The sequence below is a fragment of the Podarcis pityusensis genome (genome assembly GCF_964106645.2).
Source record: "Podarcis pityusensis genome assembly, chromosome: 8".
Classification (NCBI taxonomy): Eukaryota; Metazoa; Chordata; class Lepidosauria; order Squamata; family Lacertidae; genus Podarcis; species Podarcis pityusensis.
The window spans coordinates 19,519,483-19,545,850 of NC_138033.1; the positions used below are offsets into that span (position 1 = coordinate 19,519,483).

Here is a 26,368-nt window from a genome sequence, read left to right on the forward strand (position 1 = left end):
GTCAGTCACGACTGGACCTAATGGTTAGGGGACCCTTAACCTTTAGCAGAACATCGAAAAATTCTTACCAAAAGCAGAGGGATGAAATTTGAACATGTTCCTTATTATAATCACAAAGACTTTTGTGAATATCCAGGTAATAATAATAATAATATATTATTTATACCCCACCCATCTGGCTGGGTTTCCCCAGCCACTCTGGGCAGCTTCCAACAAAATATTAAAATACAATAGTCTATTAAACATTAAAAGCTTCCCTAAACAGGGCTGCCTTCAGATGTCTTCTAAAAGTCTGGTAGTTTTCTTTTTGACATCTGGTGGGAGGGCATTCCACAGGGAGGGTGCCACTACCGAAAAGGCCCTCTGCCTGGTTCCCTGTAACTTGGCCTCTTGCAGTCAGGGACCCGCCAGAAGGCCCTCGGCGCTGGACCTCAGTGTCCAGGCAGAAAGATGGGGGTGGAGACGCTCCTTCAGGTTCAGAAACAGGATACTGGCGAACAACATACAAAAGAAGGGATATTGGTATTGCCCTTGTGTCCCAGTTGTGGGCTTTCTGGAGGCACCTGGTTGGCCATTCTGGGGTGTGGGCTTCTGGACAGGACATTGGTTCAATCCAGCAAGGCTATTCTTATATTTACTAACAGAGCACTCAAGACCTGCTTCTGGCTGGGTGCTTGGATTGCTCTCATCCCTGCGAGCCACCGTCACCCTCCTGCTGCCCACCACTTGAAAAGTGATGCCAGCATAACTCCACTGTCACAAACTCCCCATTCCACCCAAGCATGCAAGCAGAAGTGCCTCAGGAAAGCCCTAAAATGGGGCTTTTCAGGGGTGGGCTGAGCTAGCCCCATTCCCATCATATGACTGCATTGTGCAACAGCTTCAGTCTGGCACAATAATCTGTCTGCCCACCACTGTCTTCCACCCCAGCCACTGTGCATGGAAGATGTGCAGATGCAGCGATGACTCCATCATCAAGCTGTGCTGGCCTGAAGTGGTGTGGAAAGGAGTTAGGATTGTTTCCTAATAACTCAATGGGACACTTCCAAAAAGAGATGTTTGGAATCAGGCTATAAAAGAAAGAGCGCTAATAATTTTGTCATTTATTTGTGTGTCTGCAATATTTCTTGCTACATGGATCTTTTAGTCTGATCAAGCAGGACTCTTCATTGAGTTCTTCCATGGTGAAGATGCCTATAATCCACATTGCACAGTAGCTAGTTGTACGGGTGCCATGCCAATGTTTTCCATTATCCTCTCTTCCACGCCGATTTTATTTTGTGGGGCTAAACCATGATGATTATTTTCTTAGTATTTGGAACGCACAATACCTGGAACCTTTGTTACTTCAGCCAGCAAGACTGGACTTGTCCACTCTTATTCATGCAGATTGCTAAATACGTGAAGCCAGCTCAGGATGAGTTTGCAAGACGCTGAAAAACGCTGCCTGCCCCTGATGTGAAGATTAATGAAATAGATAAATTTCCACGTTGCATGACTGTTCACCCCTTAGGTCACAGCAGAGCAAGAAGCCCAGCCAATTAGAAGAGGCCCCCTCAAAAAAAAAACCCAATGAAGTTCAAATATCCCTTGCTACCCAATGCATGAACTACATGCTTGAAGTTTCCAGTTCAAATCTTGTTAATGCAACCACTTAGGCAAATCCAATCCCTCGCTTAAGAATCTTCAGTCCCTGGAGTGGGCAGATGAAAAGTCACTGGAAAATGGATCATAGTGCAATAGTAGATGATTTGCTTTGAATGCAGAAGGTTTCAGGTTCAACCTCTCCAAGGATGGCTGGGAAAGATGCCCTGGAGAACTCTTGCAGTCCATTTTCCTTTAACCTCAGTGGTGTTTACCAATCTCTCTCTCTCTCTCTCTCTCTCTCTCTCTCTCTCTCTCTCTCTGTGTGTGTGTGTGTGTGTGTACTATATATTTTGGAACTTTGTCCATTGTCTTTGGGTACCTCTTAAGATATTGTAACCAAATTATGCATACTGGTACCTGCTTCAAGGAGCAGGTTTTCCTATGTTTGGAAACAACGGGATGCTGTTTAAACGAGGGGTTGGCAAGGTTTACCTTTCCTGGGCAGGTTCACTCCAGCGGAGATCCCTCTGTGGACTCGCCGAGCAGGCGGCTCGGTTCGGGGGCGGCTTGTAGTCTGGTTAAACAACTCCCCGTGGTCCGCTTGTGGCCCATGGGCCTTAGGTTGCTGACCCCTGGTCTAAACCAAGATGGTGGACTGAATCTTTCAAAACTGCACTGATTTTTAACCACAGATTTCAAAACTGCACTGATTTTTTCGGCTTCGTAGAATTCCTAAGTAACACCAGGTATGAGGCTACATGAAACGTGGGATAACCCTTTCTTTCAAAACTGATAGAAGCTAGAGGGATGAGAGGTGGGAGTCCAGAGACTTGTGGTATGGAGAAAGAAAAAACGTTTTCACTCTTTCCTTGCCCCCCCCCCTTTTTTTTGTATGCACCATTATTCAGCCCTGAAGTCAAGATCTTTATGTGGCACTGGCACAAGCAGACTGACGACTGACAAATGTCATATGGCAGAAGCTTTCATAGTCTACCAACCATGTCATCAGATGAAGTCTGAGCAACACAGAGTACAGGGCCTTAAGTGAAACTTGGGATAACACTCCACACATCTGATGAAGTGGTCGGTCGTCCCTGAAAGCTACTGACCAAGTTCAGGCATGTTCATGGGACTCAGAATTGAAGCAAAAGTATCTCGTAAGTGGTGGTCCTAGGAGGCATCAAGCCGAAGGAGGGAAAAAGCTGGTAACTCTACTTTCCCCTGCAAACGGCCTGACGCTTTTTCCTGGAATACCTGGGAGCAGAAGGGATTGCCCCCTTTTTAAAAACCAGTCCTGCTCCTATGAGTTTAGCAGCAGCAGCAGCCTGATATGCTAAAACCAAGCTGCTGAAACATGCTTCTAGTCTAAAGAGTGAATCCTCTTGAACACAGTGGGTCGAAGCATAAGATTTTCCCCCATACCACAAACAGCTTTGCTTGTTTAATTTCCACATGTCAGGCCGCTGTTAAAAGTAGAGGAATGGGACCAATAGGAAAAAAATGGCAAGGGGTTGGGAATGGTCACGCCTACGGCTGGCTCTGCCTATTGTAGTTCCAGGTTCCCCCTACAATTTTTTGCCTACCTTCCTCTCCACCAGGATCAATGGGGACCAGCCGCCACCAACATCTACATTTGCTGAACTTTCCTATTTAAAAGGCGCAAGAGCCTTGTCCTCTTTTGCAGCAAGCCGCTCTATCCCTTCTGGGTATTTAGTTGAACAATAAAGGCCTGTCTTTTTAGAAGGGTATTTGGCCTACGGCATCTCTTTTCATAGCCAGCTGATAAGGTTCTATGTTGTTGGGATGAGGTGCTAAAATAGTTATTTTATTTTCTGCTGCTGCCAAAGTTATCCTTTTATCAGTTGTGTTTTATCTCACAGTTTCACAGCCTTTGTAACTAGGCTTCCCTCCCCCAAAGAATCCTGGGAAGTATAGGTTGCCAAGGGTGCTGAGACTTGTGGGGAGACCCCCTATTCACCTCAGAGTGACAATTCCCAGAGTTCCCTGTGACGTTGGATTGACTGTTAAACCACTCTGAGAATTGTAGTTCTATGAAGGGACTAACAACTGTCAGCACCCTTAACAAACTACAGATCCCAGAACTATTTTGGAGCATTCATAACTGTTTAAAATGGTATGATACTGCTTTAAATGTGCAGTGCGGATGGGTCCTAAGTTAGTTAACTCAAGTTTTGTTGATTTCAATAGGAATGAAGTTCAGCTAATTTAGCAGCTTTGAATTGTTTTTCTAGGCAAAGCAGGGTATAAATCCTGTAGAAATATTGGGATCAATGAGACTTGGTCCGAGGGAAATGAGTATAAAACTGAAGCCTAAATTAAATAATTAAAGAAAAGTAATGTATGCCTACTATTATTACATTGGATCTTCTGAGAAAGTCATATTTTCTTAGATTTCTTGCCAAAAACCCAAGAAGTTTAAGCAATTCTTCAGAACTGCATCTCAAAGTGTCCATGTCGCAAACCAAAAGATTCAACAATTGACATTTAATCACTGATGGAAGAGAAAATGAATAATGGGGTAACTCATACAGCCTTTATGATTAGATAACTTCAAGATAACTACCATTTCAGAACAGCTGGGTGGATTAATTTAGTCATTGTTGCCCACACTACGGCATAGATTTCCTCTTCTCTTCAGATTCGCTTTTAAAATGTGGACTTCATTTTCCTTAGTTACAAGGCATGATCCTTTAGCGAACAAAAGAGGGAGCTGCAATAAAATGTTGCAGTGTGAAGGCCTGTTCACTCTTCTAGTCAGCCTGAAATGCTCCACAATATTCTTCCTCCCCTTTGGATTTCCATCCCCCCCCCCCCAGCAATCCAGTCCTAGGATATTGGTTCATAGCTACGATAATGTTCAGTCATCACTGGGCTTTTGGGGTGATTTCCCCCCCTCCTCACAATGTCCCCCCCCCAAGAGCTAAAAAAAACAACAACACTTCTAAAACCATATACCTTCCTCTTGTGCCCAGATGGTGACATTTTCCCCTACATACCGTATTTTTCGCCCTATAGGACGCACTTTTTCCCATCCAAAAATGAAGGGGAAATGTGTGTGCGTCCTATGGAGCGAATGCAGGCTTTCACTGAAGCCTGGAGAGCGCACCGACCCCTCTCGCTCTCCAGGCTTCAGGAGAGCCCCAGCGCCAGCCCTGCAAGCTCGGGGGACAGCTGGGAGACGCAGCGCGTCTTCCTGCTGTCCCCGGACCTGATCTCAAGGCGGGCGGCGGTGAGAAGAGCACTTCTCCCCACTGCCTGCCCCGCAAGCTCAGGGGACAGCTAGGAGGCGCAGCGCGTCTCCCCGCTGTCCCCGGACCTGATCTCAAGGCGGGCGGCGGGGAGAAGAGCGCTTCTCCCCGCTGCCTGCCCCGCAAGCTTGGGGGACAGCTGGGAGACGCAGCGCGTCTTCCTGCTTTCCCCGGACCTGATCTCAAGGCGGACTGCGGGGAGAAGAGCGCTTCTCCCCGCTGCCGGCCCCACAAGCGCCTGGGGGGGAAATAAAATTTTTTTTCTTTATTTCCCCCCAAAAAAACTTGATGCGTCCTATGGGCCGGTGCGTCCTATGGGGCGAAAAATACGGTAAACATGCTTCCCTACATAAGCATCAGCACTCACACCTGGGCACTGGAAACAGGACGAATGGAACAGATAATTTCAAGACGACTACTACTTTAGAACAAAATGAGTGGATTTTCCTTGCCTACATAATTGTGCAGCTTTGCCCTTATCCTACCCCCAATAAAGATCATATCCAGTATCTATAAGAAGTGTCTTTTCTGTGATCACTTCAAGTGCTTTGGAAAGGTTTTCCAAGCACGTGACAGCTATCCCAACAAAAACGGTTGTTAAATTTCAGTTTCTGTTTTCCTTGATTCCTACAGTTAAGATTTTATTATTATTATTCTTGAATGGGCCTGTTAACTTATGGACACACATACACACCCAGTTCCAATCATCCTATCACCAGCAGCTACATATTTCTGTTGTCTGGTGGAGATCAACTGAGGAATTACTTTTCCATTCCTTTCTCTAATCCTAAAGCATACCCTTGTTCTCTTCTGGTCCTTGCTTTCGCTATTTCCCACCAATCTACTTGCCTCCACACCTTGCAAAACAGTTGGCTTTATCTTCATAGCACAGGTGGGTTGGGATGAAGCTTTTGTTTCTTGACTTAGGAAAGGCTTATTGCAAGAAAGTTTGAAAAGCCCAGGTATAACTGGTTGCTGTCCTATAGCCTTCAAAGAAGAAAAAATTCGGAATAGCTATGGAAACATCTTGTTACTCAGTCGTCCTCTCTTAACGCTGAACAGTTCAGCAGATTTTCAGCCAATGTCAAGATCCCTACATAGAGGCTCAGTCAAGCACTTCAGAAGCTTTTCATCTAGACCCCAACACACACCCCATCCTCATCCTCACAATGAATAGCTATACCAGCTTTGGGGCAAAGGCCTTTAGTCATTATGGACCTCAGCTGGCCAATATTCTTTACCCCCTCCTCCCAATTGCTGATAGCCAAAGCCTCTGATGCTGAGCCCTTACATTTTCCATGAATCTGAGATGCTCGCTTTCATTTGCTTCTGCTCACACACAGGAAGCAGCAGCTAAATGACAAGGGAGGCCTTTGCCCAAAACTATCCACACCAGGACCAAAGGGGTTAAAAGAGCCCTTTGCCCATGTCTCAGCTTGTATAGGACCCAGTCAGCAAGTGAAGCCAATTGAAAGGGGCTGTGGACTCAAAATGAAGTGACTGCCAGTTCCCTGTTGAACGTATGGAGCTAGGGTAGCCAACATGGTCTCCTCTCCCCCCAATCCAATGTTTTGGACTACAACTCCCATCAGCCCCCAGCCACCATGGAACGATGGAAATTGTAGTCCAAAACAGCTTGAGGGCACCACGTTGGCCACCCGCTTGCGTACAGCAATCAATGCAAATAAAAAAGTGAAAAGAACTACAGGAATCTGGAGCCTGCCTTATGTTCCTGCCTCCGTACAGAAGTATTCAAACAAAAACCAAAAACACGTTCCTTTGTTTCATCTTCTACCAGCCACTGCTAGTGGCCTTCCGTATTTGCTCAACTAAAAATATGATATATGGAACAGATAAATTCAAGATGATAGTTGATGGCTACTTACACGCATTTTGGGAATCCACCCTTAACCAATGTGCTCATATGTATTGGCAAACACTACCTGTAGGGACTAGCTGCAGGGGTAGCACCAGCCCCCAATATTTAGTTGCCTAGAGTAGAGCACAAACGGTACACATGTACACACACGCTTATGATTAGGACCAACACTGCTTTTTTAGAAGTCTTGCCACACCTTTCATATACCAGTTCCTGCTTTCAAAGAGGCTGCCTTATATCGAATCAAACTATTGGTGCCATCTACTTCAGTGCTGTCTACACGGACTGGCAGCAGCTCTCTAGGGTCGGACATTTGTTCCCACCCTACCTGGAAAATATGAGGTTTGAACCTGGGACCTTTCACATGCAAATTACATGTACTACTACTGACCTACAACTCTTCCCTATCATCCCTTGCAGCCTGAAGGCAGAATGTGTTGCATGAGAATGGGGGAAACACCTAAGAACTTTCAGTCTCACAACTGAAATGTGCATGCATGAAAATGATAAAACAAGCAACCAGTTTATGTGGTCCTTAAAATGAGAAGACCCATGATCATTCCTTGCTTAATATGTGCATGTTCCTCATTTTGTATTACCAGAAAACAGGCACAGAGAACACACAGAACATGGTGTTCGAGAACCAAGGTATGACTGTACTCTTTATTGTTAAACTCCTTAACATAGTGTCTATCTTTAACATATTCTTCGAGGCTTCAAAGCTCTTAAATTTCAGTAATTCTTGAGTGTCAGTCGGGCGCAAAAAAATGGCACCCAGACTTGTTGAGGTGCTCACAAATAGAGAGTCTTTAGGTGCAAAATGTGCCTGGCGCCCTGCTAATTTCGAACCCTGAATCAGACCTCTGATCCATCTAGCTCAGTACTGTCTACACTGACTGGCAGCAGCTCTCCAAGGTTTCAGGCAGGATCCTGTCCCAATCCTACCTGTAGATACCTAGGTTGAACCTGGGCCCTTCCGCATTCAAAGCAGATGCCATAACCACCGACCTACAGCCCATCCCCACAAGCCTGCCTCTTTCATCCACTGCAAGTGATATCCTTAGGGTCAAAATTCCCACCTTGCAACACCCATTTATTTGTTTTGACTCCAACACTAACCAACGATAATAAAGAAAAGGTCTGTTATGTGACAAGTACCTGTCTTTCAAATAAGTGCAGGGTTCTAGCTATGAGAGTGAGGGGGTGCAAGTCCCCACCACAGCCACCCCCAGCCTTGCCTACGGCTTGCCGAGTACCTGTAGTTTACTCCTGTGGCCCTGAATGAGAAACCAGATGCAATTAATAATTAAGGAAAGCAGAAACCCTTGGCCTGCTTTTTGCTTGCAGACAATAGCCCGGCCACAGCCAAAAGTGCTAAATTCCATTGCTCTTTAGTGAAAACAAATGCCATGTTTCCTCTCAGAGTAATGAGTCGTCAGTCGGCTCGCCCTGAACGAGCAAAAATGGACTTACAAGGCAATAAACATTGCTTAGCTTCACACCCAGAATCTGCCCCTGTGTGCGAGGGAAAGATGGTTTCATTTTAGAAGAAGCTGGAGAAGAAGAAAAATTCCTCGGAGTAAATTGAGCAAAAGCATCTCTACCCTGGGGGTGAAGTCTGATTAAAATAAGTCTTTTTGACGCAGAACAATTCTCGGCTTTCTACTACATTTAAAGATTCCCTGCTCTGCCAGGCCACAAGAAGATTTGCTCTCTCTTTCATGGCAGACCTATTTTTTTACATTTATATTTCACCTTTCCTCCAAGGGGTTCTAAGTGGTGAATAAAATATTATTATTATTATTATTATTATTATTATTATTATTTATACCCCGCCCATCTGGCTGGGTTTCCCCAGCCACTCTGGGCAGCTTCCAACAAAATATTAAAATACAATAGTCTGTCAAACATTAAAAGCTTCCCTAAACAGGGCCTGCCTTCAGATACCCCCCTCCCCATTTCCCCCTCAAAACAACATTGCACAGTAAGGTAGGCTGAGAGACAGTGGACTGGCCCAAGGTTACCCTGTGAGCTTCACATTCGAGTAGCGATTTTGAACCCTTGTCTCCTAGATTCTAGTCCATCACTGTAACCACTACACAACAACTGACAGTGCCTTGCCTAACCAACATTTTCCAGTGCTTTTCCTTACTCCAAAGTACTCTTCTTTGGAGTAGTCCAGCTTCCGTGTTGATTTATTTTTGTTTAAATGGAGGTTGTTTGGAACTGTATCTGAGAGCAAAGAAAACCAGGAGTCCTCACATGTTATTCTGTGTTTGTTTGTTTATCTTAAACCTTAGAGCAAAAGCTGCAGTCACCAAGGCTGGGGCAAGAAGCAACAGGTCTCGCCACCATTTTCACCCAAATCCTTTCCAAAATTGGTGAAGGGAAAGGTTAAACTCAAGTAGGTGAAGACAAAGTTTGCAGCCCCCACTCAGAGTTTGGCAAGACATAGCAAAGAAGAGTGGGGAACCTTGGACCTTCAGATGCAGTGAGGCTCCAGCTCCCATCAACCCCAGCCAACATGGCCAGTGGTTGAGGATGATGGGAGCTGTAAAACAACAACATCTGGAGGTGAACACAGGCTCCCCACCCATTGACTAAGAACCTTGAGTGGCATTTCTACCATGGGCAGTGTTGCATAGTGGTTAGACTCTAGCTGTTAATGGTGTCAGACTGATCCTGAGTTTGAATCCCTGCTCAACCATGAAGCTTGTGACATGACTGTGCGATATTTGCTTTCTTCCACCCTAACCAACTTCGCAGGATTGTCACAAGGATAAAAGAGTGGGGAAGAGCCATGTGCCCTGATCTCCTTGGAAGAAAGGAGGGATAGAAACACGATAAAGACAGCAGTGCAGCACTACAGAAATATAATCCAGATGAAAAAAGTGTTTCAAAGCCACACCACCGCTAGCAATAAGCCTACCACAGGAAAATCCATCTCCCAAATTCTTAGGCACACAGGCCTGATTGCAAGAGTCCAAACACAATTCAGACAGTAAGATTTAGCATCCTCCTCGTAGCCGTGCACCCATCCTACACTGCTAGCTCAGCTTCCCTGTATTTTTAACAACTGCGTAACAGGCAGAAATTCTACAGATGCAGCTTTTGCTGGCACAGATCTGCATTCAATGAGGGAAGCCATACCTGCTGAATGGCTATCGCAAGCCTGTGAAAGGCACCAACAGAAAATAGAAAAGATGGTGGCAACCATAATGTTATTCCACCCGCACAAATGTTCAACAAACCTGTGAGGTATGAAACACAATTACTCTCCTTTTCAGGCCTGGGAAAGTTCGTCCAAGACAAAGGGACTTTTCCAAGGGTACTCAGGAAGTCGATAGCAGAATCACAATATGAGGCAGAAGTTTTTTTCCAGCAGCTTTGTTCAAATGAGAAGCAACACCCCAAAAGGGTACTTCCTCTGAACCATATTCACCAGATTGCAATGAGGACCTGCTCTAAGTTTAGTACATTCAGGATTGCAGCCTTGTGGCCCAATCCTATGCATGTTTATTGAATTCAATGGGGTTCACTTCTACATCATGGTGTGCTGTGATGGTGGGGAGATCCAGGTTTATATCCTGCTCTGCCTCGCAGTTTACCGGTTGATCACACACACACACACACACACACACACAGTCTCAGTCCAACCTACCTCACAGGGTTGTTGTGTAGATAAAAAAGTGAAGGAGCCATGTCCATTCCAACTCAACAATTACATAATTTTTTCTTTAAAGAATGGGAATAATAATACAAATCTAATCCAACAAGAAGTCTTAAGAAGATGCAACTGAAGCCAATCCCTGCGGCTGTGTAACCCTAAATATCCTTCTCGAGTTAAGCTTCACTGAAATCAGTGGGGTTTACTTCCGAGTAAACCCGCTTACGGTTATGCTACCAAAATGAAAAATCCGATGCGCACCTCCTTGCTCGCAACTCCCACTGCGTGACATTTACTTCTGAGTAAAGCATGACTAGGATCGGGCCGGAAGCCGATCCCTTTCGCCTGCGCTTGCATCCTTGGGAACGGTGCACCATCCCCGACTCTTACCGCCAAGCCGTTTTTCCTACGAAGCATTTCCTCTGCAGGAAAGGGCCCGGCCTCTCCTAGAGACACCCGGGGAGAAACTTGAATGTTTGGGAAGTTCCCAGAACGAGAGCGAGAGATCGAGAGATCCTCAGCCTTCTCTCTCTCTCTCTCCTCTATCCCAAGCTAAGATTTCAGGGGCAAAAACTCGAAACATAACAAAAAAAGAAGAAAAGAAGTAGTCATCCTTTTTCTTAAAAAAAAGAAAGATGAAAAAGAACCCAGCCACAGGAAACCCTCCCAGTTTCCAGTCGCTAATTAGTTTTTTTAAGGGTCTGTCTACACACACTGGCAACTTGAACAAAGCGGATGCCTTGAATTCCTTCCCAGCCCCAGCTTGGTTTTGGCAGCGCTCTTGGAGCCCAGAAATCAGCCCAGGAGGAGGAGGAGGAGGCGGAAAAGGGCGATCGGGAGGCAGGGAGGAAGAGCCCCCCGCAACTTCCCCTCCTGCAATGACCCCCAAAGCGCACCCCGATCCCACCCTGACCCAACTCACACATAGCAAACCCACCCCCACAAAAAAAAATATCAAAATCCCCTCGCCTACCTCCTTCTTCTCCCCGCCGAATCCGCCACCTTTTTCCTTCCCCTAAGGAACTTAGCCGGGAATCGAAGGATCCAAGTCCGCCAAGGACTTTCTGGAGGAGCGGCGAAGGCGACGGGAGCAGCCGCGCCACCAACCAGCAGCAATTGCAGTTGCAGCAGCTGCAGCCCGGGGTTTCGTCGCCTCAGGCTGCGGCAGCGGAGACCCCCGGGGCCCCCCACTCCGCGATGCGCGGCGGCCCGCTTGGATCCGGCCCGCTCGCAGGGCTGCAGTGCTGGGGCTCCTCCTGACAATGAGAGGCGGGGAGCAGCGGCAGCAGCAGCAGCCCCTGCTGGCGGGCGGCCCTGACGTCAGGAGGAAGGAGAAGGGTGGCGAAGGAGGAGGAGGAGGAGAAAAGGAGGGCCTGGCCGCTCGCCTCGCCTCCGCAGACTTTCCCCCAGCCGCCTTCTCTTGCTTCCCTCGCCCGCCAAAGTAGGGCCTGGCGAAGGGCCGCCTCGCGCGCCGCATTCGAGCCAGGACGGTCCCGCGCAGAAGCGTGGTCGTGAGGAAGGTTGCCCTCCTCCCCGTGTCAGCGCCACGCGCGGACCGCGGCTCCTTAAAAGGCAACGCTTTTCCTCCTCCTCTGAGGAAGGTTTCGCGCGTTCCATTTGCTGCCTTTCCTTTCCTAAGCCCGCCTTTCCCCCCACTCCCTCGGCGTGGCTTCTTTCTTGCTCCTTTCCCTTCCTCGCGCGCTTGTCCTCAGAGCAACCCTGTGAGGTAGGTTAGGGTGAGCGAGACCTAGCAGCAAAGTCACGCAGGCGAGCGGGGGGCAGGGGGAGGTTCAGCTCGGGGCTCCTTACTCCCGGGTCGTCTGGATCTCCAGGTGTGGGTGGTTTTCCCATCATTCCTGACCATGGATTGGCCGGTGCTGTTGGGAGTCCAAAGGAGACCTGGTTCCTCATATGCACCCTGCTCTTCAACCACCAGTACGGTGTTATCAATCACCACCGTGGCAGGTGGGTGGCATCGCGCTGGCTACACTCACAGCTGCAATATCTGGGACTGTGGCTATTTCAGATCAACCCACTGGGCTTAGAAGAGTAGCAAAAGGTATTTTTTATAAAGAGAGACACCTTTGATTAAACCTTCCCCCCCTTCTTTTCATACATCAGGAAAGCAGATAGCAAATTTCTCCCACCGGTTTTGCAAACCTGTCTCTGGAGAGCCTATATTGACCCATTAATGCCCTAGGATTATGTAAAATGACATTATAATCTTAATGCTATGTTTATTCTTTTGTGGAGACTGTATTAAATTTGATTAAATAAATAAATGAGAAAAGGTGCAATTGTGAGATACAAGAGGCAGAGGCAGACAGTTCTATGCAAAGCGTCAGTACATACCAGCTAAGCACAGTGAGCTTTGTTGTATTTGTTTACTGTGGGGGGGGGCACACAACTTAATTTGGAACAGAGCCTACAAGAGCCTACCTTATAACCTATTACTCATGTTGCCACTCTTACCCCAAAGTCGAATTCTCCTACATCTTCCCAACATTTTATACAGTATATGGAAATCATTCATTTGCCACACCTATCCTCCCATCAAGATTGATACCTGAGACCACCAACCCTCTTTCTCCATCCTGCTGTGATTTGTGCTAGCCTGCCTGACACTGGCTTCCGAAACTGGCCATAACTTCTTTTCTTTTAATAACTTTAATAAAATGATAGAACAATTAGTCACAGAAAGGAAAGGAAATCCATATTAGGGCAAAACCTTTATAGGATGGCTGCAGGTCAAAATATACTCAACAATATTCACTGTTTGGATAGGTGATTATGGGGAGGTGGAAGGGAGGCAAGATAAAGCAGGGGTATTTGGGAAGGTACCATAGCTCAGTATCAGAGCACATGGTTTATGTGCAGGAAGTTCGAGGTTCTATCCCTGGCATTTCCAATTAGAAGAATCTCTGCTACCCTAGAGAGCTGCTTCGAGTCATAGTACATAGCATTGAGATAGATGGGACAAACAGTCTCATCAGTTAATTCGTGATACTTCATGTGGACTAGAGGCAAGATGCATGCATTACTTATTTGGAGATTTAACTGCGTAAAGACCCACGAAAAGGGGCTGATTAAAAAAAAAACTCCCCGAAAGACAAAACACTGTTTTGCAAGTGGCAGATAACAGAAAGCAGATGTTGCCCCCATCGAATAGGAGCAATGTGTACATATGGGCCAGATTCACATTTTCTATCGCTTGATTATTCAATCCTTGGGACTAAAGTTTAGTACACATAAGAAATTCAGCGGCATTTTGGCAATTGAAAACAACTTTAGCAATTGTTAGCATCTTCCATCTATTGTTTTTGAAATTCAGCTCTTAAGGGACACTTAAAAAAAACAAAAAGCCTGCAACCTTGTGATTATTATTCCTTTTCCTGTTCATAGAAGGAAAGGGGTGGGAATCTTGCATAAGATTGTTGCTCTGACAATATACACTGCCCATGAGAGTACAGCTGCTCAAATGAGTAATTATTTGCAGAAGGGAGCAGCAAATTGATAGTCAGTGCAATAAGTGAGTTTGCATATTTCTACTCTTCCCTCCACATCCTGATTTTTAGATTGTATGCTCCTTGAGACAGGGTCTTGTCCCTCTTGTAATTTGTAAAGCACCATCTGTATGTCAGTTTTGAGTCCAATGGGACTTACACCCAGGTAAGCAGGTAAGCCCTGGATCTCAATAATGTATTAATGCATTACACAAGGCAAGAGGTATACATTGGTTCTTAATACATTTCAAGGAGATGCTTATATCAACCTGTGTGACATAATGGTTGCAACTTTTACACAGATGTTACACACCATGTTGCACTAGTAACGTTTGGAAGGGTGAGACTGTGCGGGACAGGAGAAGATGTTATGGTTATTTCCATGCCAGTGCTGTCTGTCGCCTGGGAGTTGAGGCACTGGAGTAGAAAGTTACAACTTAATTCATCTATCCCATGTGATCTCCCACGTTCAAGCATGACCTGTTTATTGCATATCTCAATCACACGCAAGCAGCTATCGTGCTATGCCACAAATGGTATAAGAATCAGTTCTCAGGATCCTTCCTGTCCTGTTGCAAGTTGATTTTTCTTAGGGTGGCAATAATTGCTGCTGTCATCATGCAGTTTCCTAGACAAGGGATCCAGCCCTGAGGTTTCTCCACTGCCTCTGGGGTCAGATCCTAAGTTGGCTGGCCAAATATCTTCTAATCATTTAGTTCTGGGGTAACTGAGGGGTAGTCTTTCAGCACCTGCAGGTTCCCCACTCCCTGATTTAGTTAAATAAGTACATGCGGGTCAACTCCTGACGTCCAAGAATCATAGGAAAAAAATCAGTGACAAAATTCTAAATATGTAAAGTGTATCTTGGCTTGTATTTCTTTATTTGTTGATATTTTATTTTAAAAAATCAGTGACACGCATCAATATATTGGAAACACAGGTGAGTACCTGAGACAACACCTAAAGCAGCCCAGGTGACAATATAGACACAAGTAAGCCCCAAGCTAAGATGGGGCCTAATATCAGCATCACAACGTAAAAAAAAGGTCTCTCTCCCCCCCCCCCCAAAAAAGCCTTGTAGGACTGAACCCAATTGAAAATGTTTAGAAACTTTTATCAAAATACAAGTTATACTTTAGTCTTGGATACATGCAGTTCGACAGTAGATCCTTCTTAAATTGGTACAGAATTTGTTATGGACACCACGATGCCATCATTTCCCAAATTAAGAGATACAGCACCAAGCAGACTTCTTACCAGAACTTTTCCCTTTCCCTAATATATATATATATATATATATATATATATATATATATATATATTCCTTTCATTTACCTTCCTTATCTCATTATAAAAGCTCACACCCTTCCACTCATGTACTGTAATAGCAGACATGAGAGGAGGAGGGGTGGGATGCAGAAGATAATACGTTAGGTTTGCAGAGCATTAGAACAATGGCTTTATTCAGCATTGACAGAAGAACGTTGCACTTGTCTTGATGCTTTGTAGTAGCTTTAGTTACATGTTAATAGAAGGTTAATAACAGTTAACAGCAAAAAAGGGGGACTAAAATTATGACATAGAGACTTAATTTGACACTTGTCCCCTTCCCAGCCCGGTATCCCCCATAGTACTGACTGCATGAACTAAGAAGGCATGTCAAAGAGGCAGCTATAATGTTTCTAGAGAATGGGAGGCATTCAATAAAAGCAACGTTCTCCCATATGCAATTGTCCCATAAAATGTCCCAATTTTTATTTTATTTTTAAAAGAACCTATCCAGAAATACAGGTGGGACAGAAAAATGCATTTAAATATTAGCAAATCCAGATCTTTTTGTATGAACTGTCTTGATTTGCTATGTTGAGGTGCATTGTTCCATCCTTTGCTAATTCAGCATTATTATTATTTATTTCTCTACTTCCCATTCTTGTATAAGCCATGGAACCCATTAGGTGTTTTAGACTGCATTCTCAGTCTGATAGAGGAAAAGATGCTTGAAATGAACCTAAATATTAACTGGAAAAAAACACAGCATATACTCCATAAGCTTCAATAATTTCAGTTGCATCCATATTACACTGGGTGGATAAGCAATGCAAGGTAGTTTTCTACTAAACCATGCTTGCAGGGTGGGTGGAGTGTATTATTTTATGAAACCTCTGAGTTCTGAAAATCTCATTGGCAAACCTGTGCAGATAACTTAAGCCATCAAATCCAAATGACTTTAGAGTAGTCCCACTGAAACTTACTTTGATATATATGAACTGAGGACTGCAGCCTTCTTGACTAGGGAGAATTGTTCCTAAGAGTGCAAACTTACCTGGAAGTAAATCCCATTGAAATCTGTGGGATTTACTCCCATGGAATTCAGGATATTATGGTGCAACACATAATCCTTGTGAGGCTTGCCACTGAGTTTGATTGCAGCCCTAGACTCCTAAAACCCATTCGCTTGGAAGCAATTCTCATTGGCGTGTCAGTCACATATAGCTCTAAGTGTGCTGAATCACAGGGTTCTAAATGGCTCATACAGTACTCTAATATCCTGCTCAGATTGCACACACACACACTCGCTACCATCTTATATTCATAGCATAATGCAGTACAAGAAAGCACAACAGAAATCACCGGATTTTACAAAAGCCTGTTTTCAACTTGGAAATAGGAAATAAATGGGGGCGGGGTGGGGAAAAAAGCCTCAAAAATACCTGGAAGTAGGGTGAAGAAGTCTTGCTTCTAGTCATGCTGGGGCAGGCTGCTGCTGCTGCTGCTTTTGTGAAATGCGGCATTGCACAACGGATCCCAGTATGGAGGCACGGGTGCACTGCTGCAGTGCAAAATCCTGCCAGCAATTACTTGGTTAAATCTCTGCTCTGCTTGCTGATTCCAAAGGCTCAGCATAATTTCTGAGGAAGGGAAAGACAGTCCCTTCTGACTGCTTTGCCAGCTTTTGGAATCCGGATAATCTTCAGAATGGGCAGGTTAGGAATGCACTCACAAAGCTGGGATAGGACAGCTCTTCTTGCCATGAGCTCTTCCCAAAGCATTCAGGCTTCATCCGGAATGAGGAAATGTGCTAGCTCTGGCAAACAGGATGCTCTCCACCATTTGAGGAGCAATGCATCATCACACGCTCCCAATACTTGAAAAAGCAAGGAGCATTTCTTGATGACATATACGGTGGCGATGTTGCAATTTGGCCTTCTTTTGGCACCTCTGCTTTTTAGAGGATTCCTGGTTTTGAAAAATATAACCATGATCCCATGGCAATTATGAGGAAGTGTGATCAGCATGAGGGCCACATACAATTCTGGGCAAGATTCCAAGGGCCACATGCTATTGACAGGCAGAGCCAGAGGCGAAAATGAGCAGAACAATGAATGCAAACGCAACCTTTGTACAGTAGACTACTTTCTGCCCACATTCACACACACACACCCCCAGCTCTATCTGCCATCAAGCAGGAGGTATTATCCTGATTTAAGGACACATTCCAGCCAGGCAAAAACACTTGGGAGCGCAAAGCAGAGGGGTGTGGCCTGAAGAGCGTTCCAAGGACATGATAGAGAAGTGTGTAGATCCTATGTATGCCACAACAGCAGCAAGAATACTTATTGCAAAGTATTGGAAGACACAAGACCTACCCACTCTGGAAGAATGGCAGATGAAGGTGATGGACTACATGGAATTGGCCGAAATGACTGGCAGAATCCGAGACCAGGGAGAAGAGTCGGTGGAAGAAGACTGGAAGAAATTTAAAGACTATCTACAGAAATATTGTAAAATTAATGAATGTTAGAATGATGTTAGAGTGAAGTTAAGTGGTTTAAGCAGCAATGCTATAAAGGCGTATGTAAAAATGGACAGTTAACAGGTGAAAATCCAAAGTTATAGTATATTAAGTTAAAGGACTAAGAGAAAATAAAGAAAAGAAATTGTTGAATTAACTAATTGAATTGGAATACAAAAAAGGGAGGTATGAGGAGGTCAGGGAAGTAAGGAAATGAATGTAAGGCATGGAAGACTGATGTATTTTTAAGTGTTTTTTATTCTTTTTTTTCTGTATTTTGTATTTTGTATTTTTCTTGTATTTTTACTTTTGTCTTTTTTTGTTTTTGTTTTTTGTTTTTTCTCCTTTTCTTTACTTATGTAATTCTTCTTTTTGAAATCTTAATAAATATCATTTTTTCTTTAAAAAGAGAAGTGTGTAGATCCGTATCCATCCCCACTGCCCTATGGATTCTATGCTTGTCTCTGGCTCAGTTTAAGGAAAACCTATTGTCGCATGATCTCTGGGACAGATAACATGCCAGTATAAAGCACCTTCATCCATGTTTGTGGCAGCTTGCCATCTATGCATGATGGCACATGGAGACATGTATGCTGGTGTGTGGAATTACCGTAAGTAATGAGGTTTGAAAATAGGGGAACCCAGTATGTTTACTGTTTATCAAAGTCCTTCCCAGCTTCATCAGACTACCCATAATCTCCCCTTCTCAGGATAGCAGAGCCCAGAATGTTAACAGAGAACTACTGGCAGACATTGTTCTCAACCTGCAGAAGATACCATGTGAGCAATTGCAGTTGGGAAAGATAAACCCAAACCTATGGAGGTTGCAATTCTACCTCTACTAGTAAATCCCACTAGATCCAGTCACCTTAAGAGTAATGGAATTGGGCTGGATGGTACAAATCAGTTTGCATTTTATTTCTGCTTAGATAAAATGGTTGTGCGGCATTTATGATGGTTGACATGGACCGGGTAAGGTAAGCAGACAGAAAAGTCAGAGATGTGAAAGTATATAAATAGCCGAATGAAGTTCACATCTAGCAAAGCTCTCAGAAAATGACTCATGTTGGATTGCTGATGTTTTGCAAAGTTGCGGGTCTTCAGCAGTTCTACATTCTCCTTACTTGGTTGCGTTGTTGTTGTTGTTTGCCCTGCCTTTTTCCTTGACAGGACTCAAGGCAGCTTACAGATAAAAACAAGAACCACTAAAAACATAGGAAAAAACCACCATTAAAAACAAACAAACATTAATAGAATGAAAACTATTTACATATATAGTATCTGTTTGAAACGTACAGATAATTACAATAAAAACAGCATGGCACCAGCCCTTTCATTAAAAGCAGTCAATTTTCAAAGCCTGTTGGAGAAGAAGGTCCTCACCTGCTGGTGGAAGGACAAGGAGGGAGACAGTCAAGCTTCTCCAGGTAGGGAGTTCCAGAATCTGGGAGCAGCCACTGAGAAGGCCCTTTCCCACCAAGTGGGCCTGTGTGGGTGACGGCACTTAGAGAAGTGTCTCCTCTGAAGATCTCAAAACCCCAGCAGGTTCATATGAGGGAATATGATATTTCAGATAGCTTGGACCATAGGGCTTTATAGTTCATAACCAGCCCAGAAACAGACTGATGGAGCTCTTCTGACAAGGGAGTCACCAGCTCCCTATAACCAGCCCTGGTCAGCAATCTGGCTGTAGCTCTTTGAGCCCGCTGAAGTTTCCGAGCACTTTTCAAAGGCAAACCCACATAGAGCACGTTACAGTAATCCAAACAGGATGTAACTAAGGCGTGTGTCACTGTGGCCAAATAAGACATCTCAAGGAACAGGCGCTGCTGGCGCACTAGATTTAAGTGTGCAAATGCACTCCTGGCCACTGCAGAAAGCTGGCCATCCAGGTTGCTGCTTCAGTTTTCTGTTCACCACTTAGATATGTTTTTAATATATGATGCAGTATAGAAATTAAATAAATAATAAATAAATAAATTACTGACACTGGTTCAGAACCAAGACAGCTTCCTTTGATTTAGGTGGAAAGGAAAAATAGAGCCGGGTGTCATCATCATACTGGTGACACCGAACCCTGAAACTCGGGACAACCTCTCCCAGACCCACCTCTAATTCCCGAGGCGAGATGAATATAGGCACGTTGTGTAGCTAATTCTTTCACCAGTAGAAGCTGCTCAATAAAGGAATCTCCTCACTCACATTTATTCAGCCTTCTGGCGGTTCCCTCACTGCGAGAAGCGAAGTTACAGGGAACCAGGCAGAAGGCCTTCTTGGCAGTGGCACCCGCCCTGTGGAATGCCCTCCTACCAGATGTCAAAGAAATAAACAATTATCCGACTTTTAGAAGACATCTGAAGGCAGCCCTGTTTAGGGAAGCTTTTAATATTTGATGAATTATTGTATTTTAATATTTTGCTGGAAGCCGCCCAGAGTGGCTCGGGAAACCCAGCCAGATGGGCAGGGAATAAATATATTATTATTATTATTATTATTATTATTATTATTATTATTATCTCTCTATAATTATATAATAAAAAAATAAGGGACACGGGTGGCGCTGTGGGTTAAACCACAGAGCCTAGGACTTGCTGATCAGAAGGTCGGTGGTTCAAATCCCCGCAATGGGGTGAGCTCCCATTGCTCAGTCCCTGCTCCTGCCAACCTAGCAGTTCGAAAGCACGTCAAAGTGCAAGTAGATAAAAAGGTACCGCTCCGGCGGGATGGTAAACGGCATTTCCATGCGCTGCTCTGGTTCACCAGAAGCGGCTTAGTCATGCTGGCCACATGACCCAAAAGCTGTACGTCGGCTCCCTTGGCCAATAAAGCGAGATGAGTGCCGCAACCCCAGAGTCGGTCATGACTGGACCTAATGGTCAGGGGTCCCTTTACAGTGGTGCCCTGCAAGACGAATGCCTCGTAAGACGAAAAACTCGCTAGACGAAAGGGTTTTCCGTTTTTTGAGCTGCTTCGCAAGACGAATTTCCCTATGGGCTTGCTTCGCAAGACGAAAACGTCTTGCAAGTTTGTTTCCTTTTTCGTAAAACCGTTAATACCCAGGGTGCATTGCTTGAAGAGGTGCAGTTGTGACTTGACTTCGAGGAGCAACACATTGCACGCGGTGTGGTAGCCTTTTCTGAGGTTTTTGAGGACTTTGCTGATTTTTGAAGCTTTTCCAAAACTTCTTTTGCAGCCATTTGGTAAGTTAAACTTTTAAAACTTTTTTGGGGGTTTTTGGATTTTGGGTTGGGGTGTTTGGAATTCAAGGACTTGGTGTTGGGGAGAGGTTTGCAAGAATCTGGGAGCTTGTGTGGTTTTTTTCTGCATTTTTCTGATTTTTTGTGACCATTGGGCCATGTTGTTTTTTTAAAAAAAAATTTCTGGGTTTGAATTTCTGTGTGGTGGGTGGCTGGGGGAACAGTTGAGGAGGGGTTCGCAACAGTTGGGGAGGGGTTTGCAACAGCTGGGGAGGGGTTTGCAATTTCTGTGTGGTGGGTGGGTGGCTGGGGGAACAGTTGAGGTTTTTGAAGACTTTGGTGATTTTTAAAGCTTTTCCAAAACTTCTTTTGCAGCCATTTGAGGATTTTGAAGACTTTGGTGATTTGCAGCCATTTCGTAAGTTAAACTTTTAAAACTTTTTTGGGGTTTTTTGGATTTTGGGTTGGGTGTTTGGAATTCAAGGACTTGGTTCTGGGTTTGAATTCCTGTGTGGTGGGTGGCTGGGTGCTTTTGAATTTTGTGGGTGTGAAGCACTGATTTTTTTTTTCTTTTCTGAGTTTACGAAGCTAGGAGCTGTGCTGCCATGGGACCCAAGAAGACTGCTGCTGCAGAGGCCGGCGAGAGGAAGAAGGAGAAGGTGACGCTGGAAATGAAGAAGGAGATCATCCGGAAGCACGACGGTGGAATGCATGTGACAGACCTCGCCAGGGAGTACGGCAGGAACCCATCGACCATTGGCACCATCCTGAAGATGAGGGAGAAGATCCTTGCGACTGATGCAGCCAAGGTAGTCACCAGGATCGTGAAGAACCGCCCAGCTGTTCTGGAGGAGGTCGAGAAGTTGCTGCTCATCTGGTTAGAAGAGAAGCAGCGTGCAGGGGACACAGTGACTGAGGCTGTCATTTGTGAGAAGGCCAAGGCCTTGCACGCAGACCTCGTCTGGGAACAGCCAGGAACCTCAGGCGAGCCAGAAGTCTTCAAGGCAAGCAGAGGCTGGTTTGACCGGTTCAAGACGAGATCTGGAATCCACAGCGTGGTCAGGCATGGAGAGGCTGCCAGTTCTGATGTTCCTGCGGCTGAAGACTTTGCATTGGAGTTCCTGGAGGCTGTGAAGACGGAGGGCTACGTTCCACAGCAGGTCTTCAACTGCGATGAGACCGGGCTGTTTTGGAAGAGGATGCCCAAAAGGACTTTCATCACTCAGGAGGAGGCCAAGTTGCCTGGCCACAAGCCCATGAAGGACCGTCTGACCCTGCTCTTCTGTGCCAACGCAAGCGGCGACCTGAAGATCAAGCCCCTGTTGGTGTACCACTCGGAGAACCCACGGGCCTTCAAGAAACACAAGGTCGACAAGGAGCAGCTGAGTGTCATGTGGCGATCCAACAGTAAGGCTTGGGTCACACGTGTGCTGTTTGTGGACTGGGTCAATCTTGCTTTTGGCCCTGCTGTCAAACAGTACCTGCTGGACAATGACCTGCCGCTGAAGGCTTTGCTTCTGATGGACAATGCTCCTGCTCATCCTAAAGGCCTTGAGGTGGACTTGTTGGAGGAGTTCAGCTTCATCAACATCATGTTCCTGCCGCCTAACACCACGCCACTGCTCCAGCCGGTGGATCAGCAGGTCATCGCCAATTTCAAAAAACTCTACACCAAGGAGCTTTTCAGGCGATGCTTCAAGGTGACTGATTGCACCACCATCACCCTGCGGGAATTCTGGAAGGACCACTTCGACATCGTCACCTGCTTGAAGATGATCACCACGGCCTGGAACGGGATCAGCCAGAGAAATTTGAATTGCGCTTGGCGCAGCCTGTGGCCGGACTGTGTGGCACCAAGTGACTCTGATGCACCAGAGTCAACAGTGGTGCCGGACATTGTTGCCTTGGGGAGGACCATGGGCCTGGAGGTCACAGAGGAGGACGTCTGCGAGCTGGTGGAGGAGCACGACCACGAGCTGACCACCCAGGAGCTGGTTGAACTGCAGGCAGAGGCTGCGCAGGAGCAGGCCTCGCTGGAAGAGGAGGAAGCAACTGAGGAACGGCTGTCCTCCAAAGAACTGAGGGACATTTGCATGAAGTGGAAAGATGTGCAGGCTTTTGCACAGCGGCACCACCCTAACAAGCACGTGGCACATGACCTTGCGAACACTTTTGATACGACGGTCATGTCGCCTTTCAGGGAGGTGCTGAAAAGGCGGATGAAGCAGCAGACCATGGACAGGTTCTTCAGCAAGAAGCAAAGAGTGGAAGAGGAACCTTCTTCGAGTGGTCCCCCAGAGTCTTAGAAAATGTACTGTACACTTTGTTGATTTTTAAATGTTTTTCTGTCATGTTTAGCAACTTAATTTATTGTTCCTTCAGTTTTTGAAATGCTCTTTACAGTATGTGTGACTTTAAAGAGCACTTAATAAACTCTTGTTGTACCAAATTTGGCTTTGTTTGGACTTTTTTTGACCATAGGAACGCATTATTTGAATTTCAATGCATTCCTATGGGATTTTGTGCTTCGCAAGACAAAAAATTCGCTAGACGAAAAAACTTGCGGAACGAATTAATTTCGTCTTGCGAGGCACCACTGTACCTTTTTATAAATTTAAAACACAGGTGTGTACATATGCAATTTAAGATGTATGCAATGGCAACTGGAAAGTGCTTTATGCCAAATCAAGACTGTCCACCGAGCCCCATATCATCCGCCTAGCAGTGACTCTCCAGGGTCTCAGATTGCTTGCTCTTTGCCTGATGGCCATCCTTTTAAACTGGCGATACCTGGAGTTGAACTAGGGTCCGTCTGCATGCAAAGCACATGCTTTACCACCACTGAACTGTTGTTCCCCCTGTAGCAAAGCACGGCCAGCCCTCCTATTATCCATCCTGAACCAGTTGCCTCAGGTGGCAGACTGCATACTGATCAAAGACAGGGGTTCTGTGGCTTCAGAGCCAGCACCTAACATCCTTAGGCAATTGCTGGGCCCCTGCACCCTGACATCACCCACTGATGTAGCCTGCTCTGCCTCCACCCTTTCATGTTTAACCCCAGCCTGGCATTCCAAGCAGTGCCAAGAGCCTGAGATTTTAATTTCCCACAATGCCCCAATACAGCATCGCTCCAGGGTATTATGGGAAATATAAATGGTAGCTAGACCCAGCATCTCAAAACTTGCTCATAGCACGGTCACTTTCATCCTCCATCAAAGTAAGATCACCAGGTGCCACTGGTCCTACCTAAAAGAGACTCCTGGGAGGCCAGAGGGACATTGCTGGAACAACTCTTGGATTGGGGCAACACACCAAAAATGTTTTAAATGGTTCTAATTTTGGTTCCTCTATTTTGATTTTGTTGGGTTGATGTTGGTTAAATGTTTAGTTGGGGTTGGCGATTATTTTAATTTGGGTTTAACTGTAAACTGTTTATTCTTGTTATTCTTCTTGTTATTGTTATCTACTGATTTATTGATTTGTTTGTTGCTTGTATGGGATATTTTGTTTTTTAATGTTTGATGCTTTGTTGTGTTTTTATATGTTGTACGCCGCCCAGAGTGGCTGGGGGAAACCCACCATGATAGGCGGGATATAAATTTTAAAAATATTATTTAAAAGAAGGAACCTCACTAGAAAGTAAGTTGTGCAGCCACCCCCCTTTGCCACATGTCCACTTTCAGTGAGAAATCTATATTCATATATGTGGCTGTGTACACACAACATTTTATTTCAGAATTAATGGAAGCTGGAGAATCATTGGAAAAGAATGGAGACCTCTGTTTTCTATGCAATCCACACACAATCTAGAATAGATCCACTGCATATATCTGTTGCCCCTGAAAAGCACTTCTTGAAAAACTGGTTTTATTCAAAAAAATAAAATCTCATTGTAGATTGATTCTGCATTTCCTCACAGTGTGTCCATTTGAAGGGGAGGAAAAAGATGAACACACGCAAAGGCGGTCCCTGTAATGAGAGGTGTTTCCACGCCTGCCCAATGACGTTGTGGATGGACGCGAACCTTGATTATTGCAACCGCCACTTCCTCCTTCTCTCACCTGGAGCACGTGCAGGGAAGAAAAGGCATGCATAATCGAATCAAGGTGCGGGCTTTCAAACACGTACCAAACAAACCACACCCACCTTTCTTTGGGCAGCGGTATCTAGAATCAATCTAGATTAAGAGCAGCACGTTGAGGACGAGCTCGAACAATTCCGGATGGAGGAAAAACTGCATTCTTGTGCTACGGACGTATTAGCGTGCACACAGCTTGTGTTAAGCGTGATACCCCGTTTGACCTTGGATTTGCTTTGTAAGGCAGACATGCCTCGCTGTATCTTTGAAAGATAAATGGCAGAAAAAGGATCTATTAACTGCCTTCAATTTTGTTATCTCTGTTTCTCAGTGGGGCACCCCGGCTTCATGCAGTGGAAGAGCAATTTGGTTGGTTTCATTTTTCTTTTATTTTTTGTCCTTTTCAATCTTGGTAACATTCTTCTCCCACAGCTTGTTGAACAAAGGAAGCCCAGTACTCAAAATGCATGCGTATACCGCCCTCTCCTGACACACGACTATTATTACGTTAACTGACAGTAACTTCTTTTCTCAATGTATTTTGTTTTCTGTTTCACAGAATCATAGAATCATGGAATCACCTAGTTCAACTCCCTCAATGCAGGAATATGCAGCTGTCCCATACCTAAATCAAACCGGATCCGGCCCAATCGCCTTCTAAATCTGGCCCGCGGATGGTCCAGGAATCAGTGTGTTTTTACATGAGCAGAATGTGTCCTTTTATTTAAAATGCATCTCTGGGTTATTTGTGGGGCATAGGAATTCGTTCATTTCCTCACCAAAAAATATAGTCTGGCCCCCCACAAGGTCTGAGGGACAGTGGACCAGCACCCTGCTGAAAAAGTTTGCTGACCCCTGGCTAAGAGGGATGGTTGAACCTATCAGTTCTGGTTTCTCAGTTTCTAACTTTCCAATCTTAGGTTCAGTTTTCCATATTTACACATCAGTTTGGAAATCTATTTGCTTAAAGTCCTCATGAAAAATTGTCAGCATTTTACTGCAGATTTCCTCATGCATATATATGTGTGTGTGCATCCATTTTTGTCTAACATGCACAATTTTGCAAAGCAATTATCCCCTAATACAATGCATTTCTCTTGGTTTCTCATTTTTCCAGCCTTCAGTTCTCTGCATTTCTATGTCTGTTTGTGATTTTAAAAAAGTTCTCATGAAAATTAATTCACACTTTAGCATAAATTTATCCTGATATACACAATTATGCAAAGCATTTTTCCATAATATAATCCATTTTTGTGTTTCCCCCCAATTATATATGCATTTTACATGCACTTTGTGTATTTTTGTGCACATTAGTTGGCTGAAGAACTGCACTGCAAGATTTGGAAAAGTGTGGATTTCAAAGGGTGGTTGTGTTTGGACATATTTTCTGAAAGT

The 26,368-nt window shown here is 45.0% G+C and overlaps 1 protein-coding gene across 2 annotated transcripts in view; it reads right to left on the reverse strand.

Moving 5' to 3' along the window:
- The window catches only part of LUZP1 (leucine zipper protein 1), a 68,120-nt gene extending 51,175 nt beyond the window's left edge, over positions 1-16,945 (reverse strand). Inside the window, exon 1 of one of the 2 annotated variants that reach the window (XM_081015405.1) lies at positions 16,617-16,945. The gene's annotated coding sequence lies outside the window, so the exon portion shown is untranslated. Of the gene's footprint in view, positions 1-11,375; positions 11,662-16,616 lie in introns of those variants that run through there. The other variant, XM_081015404.1, reaches the window with a different exon arrangement.
- Positions 16,946-26,368: the final 9,423 nt, after the last annotated feature.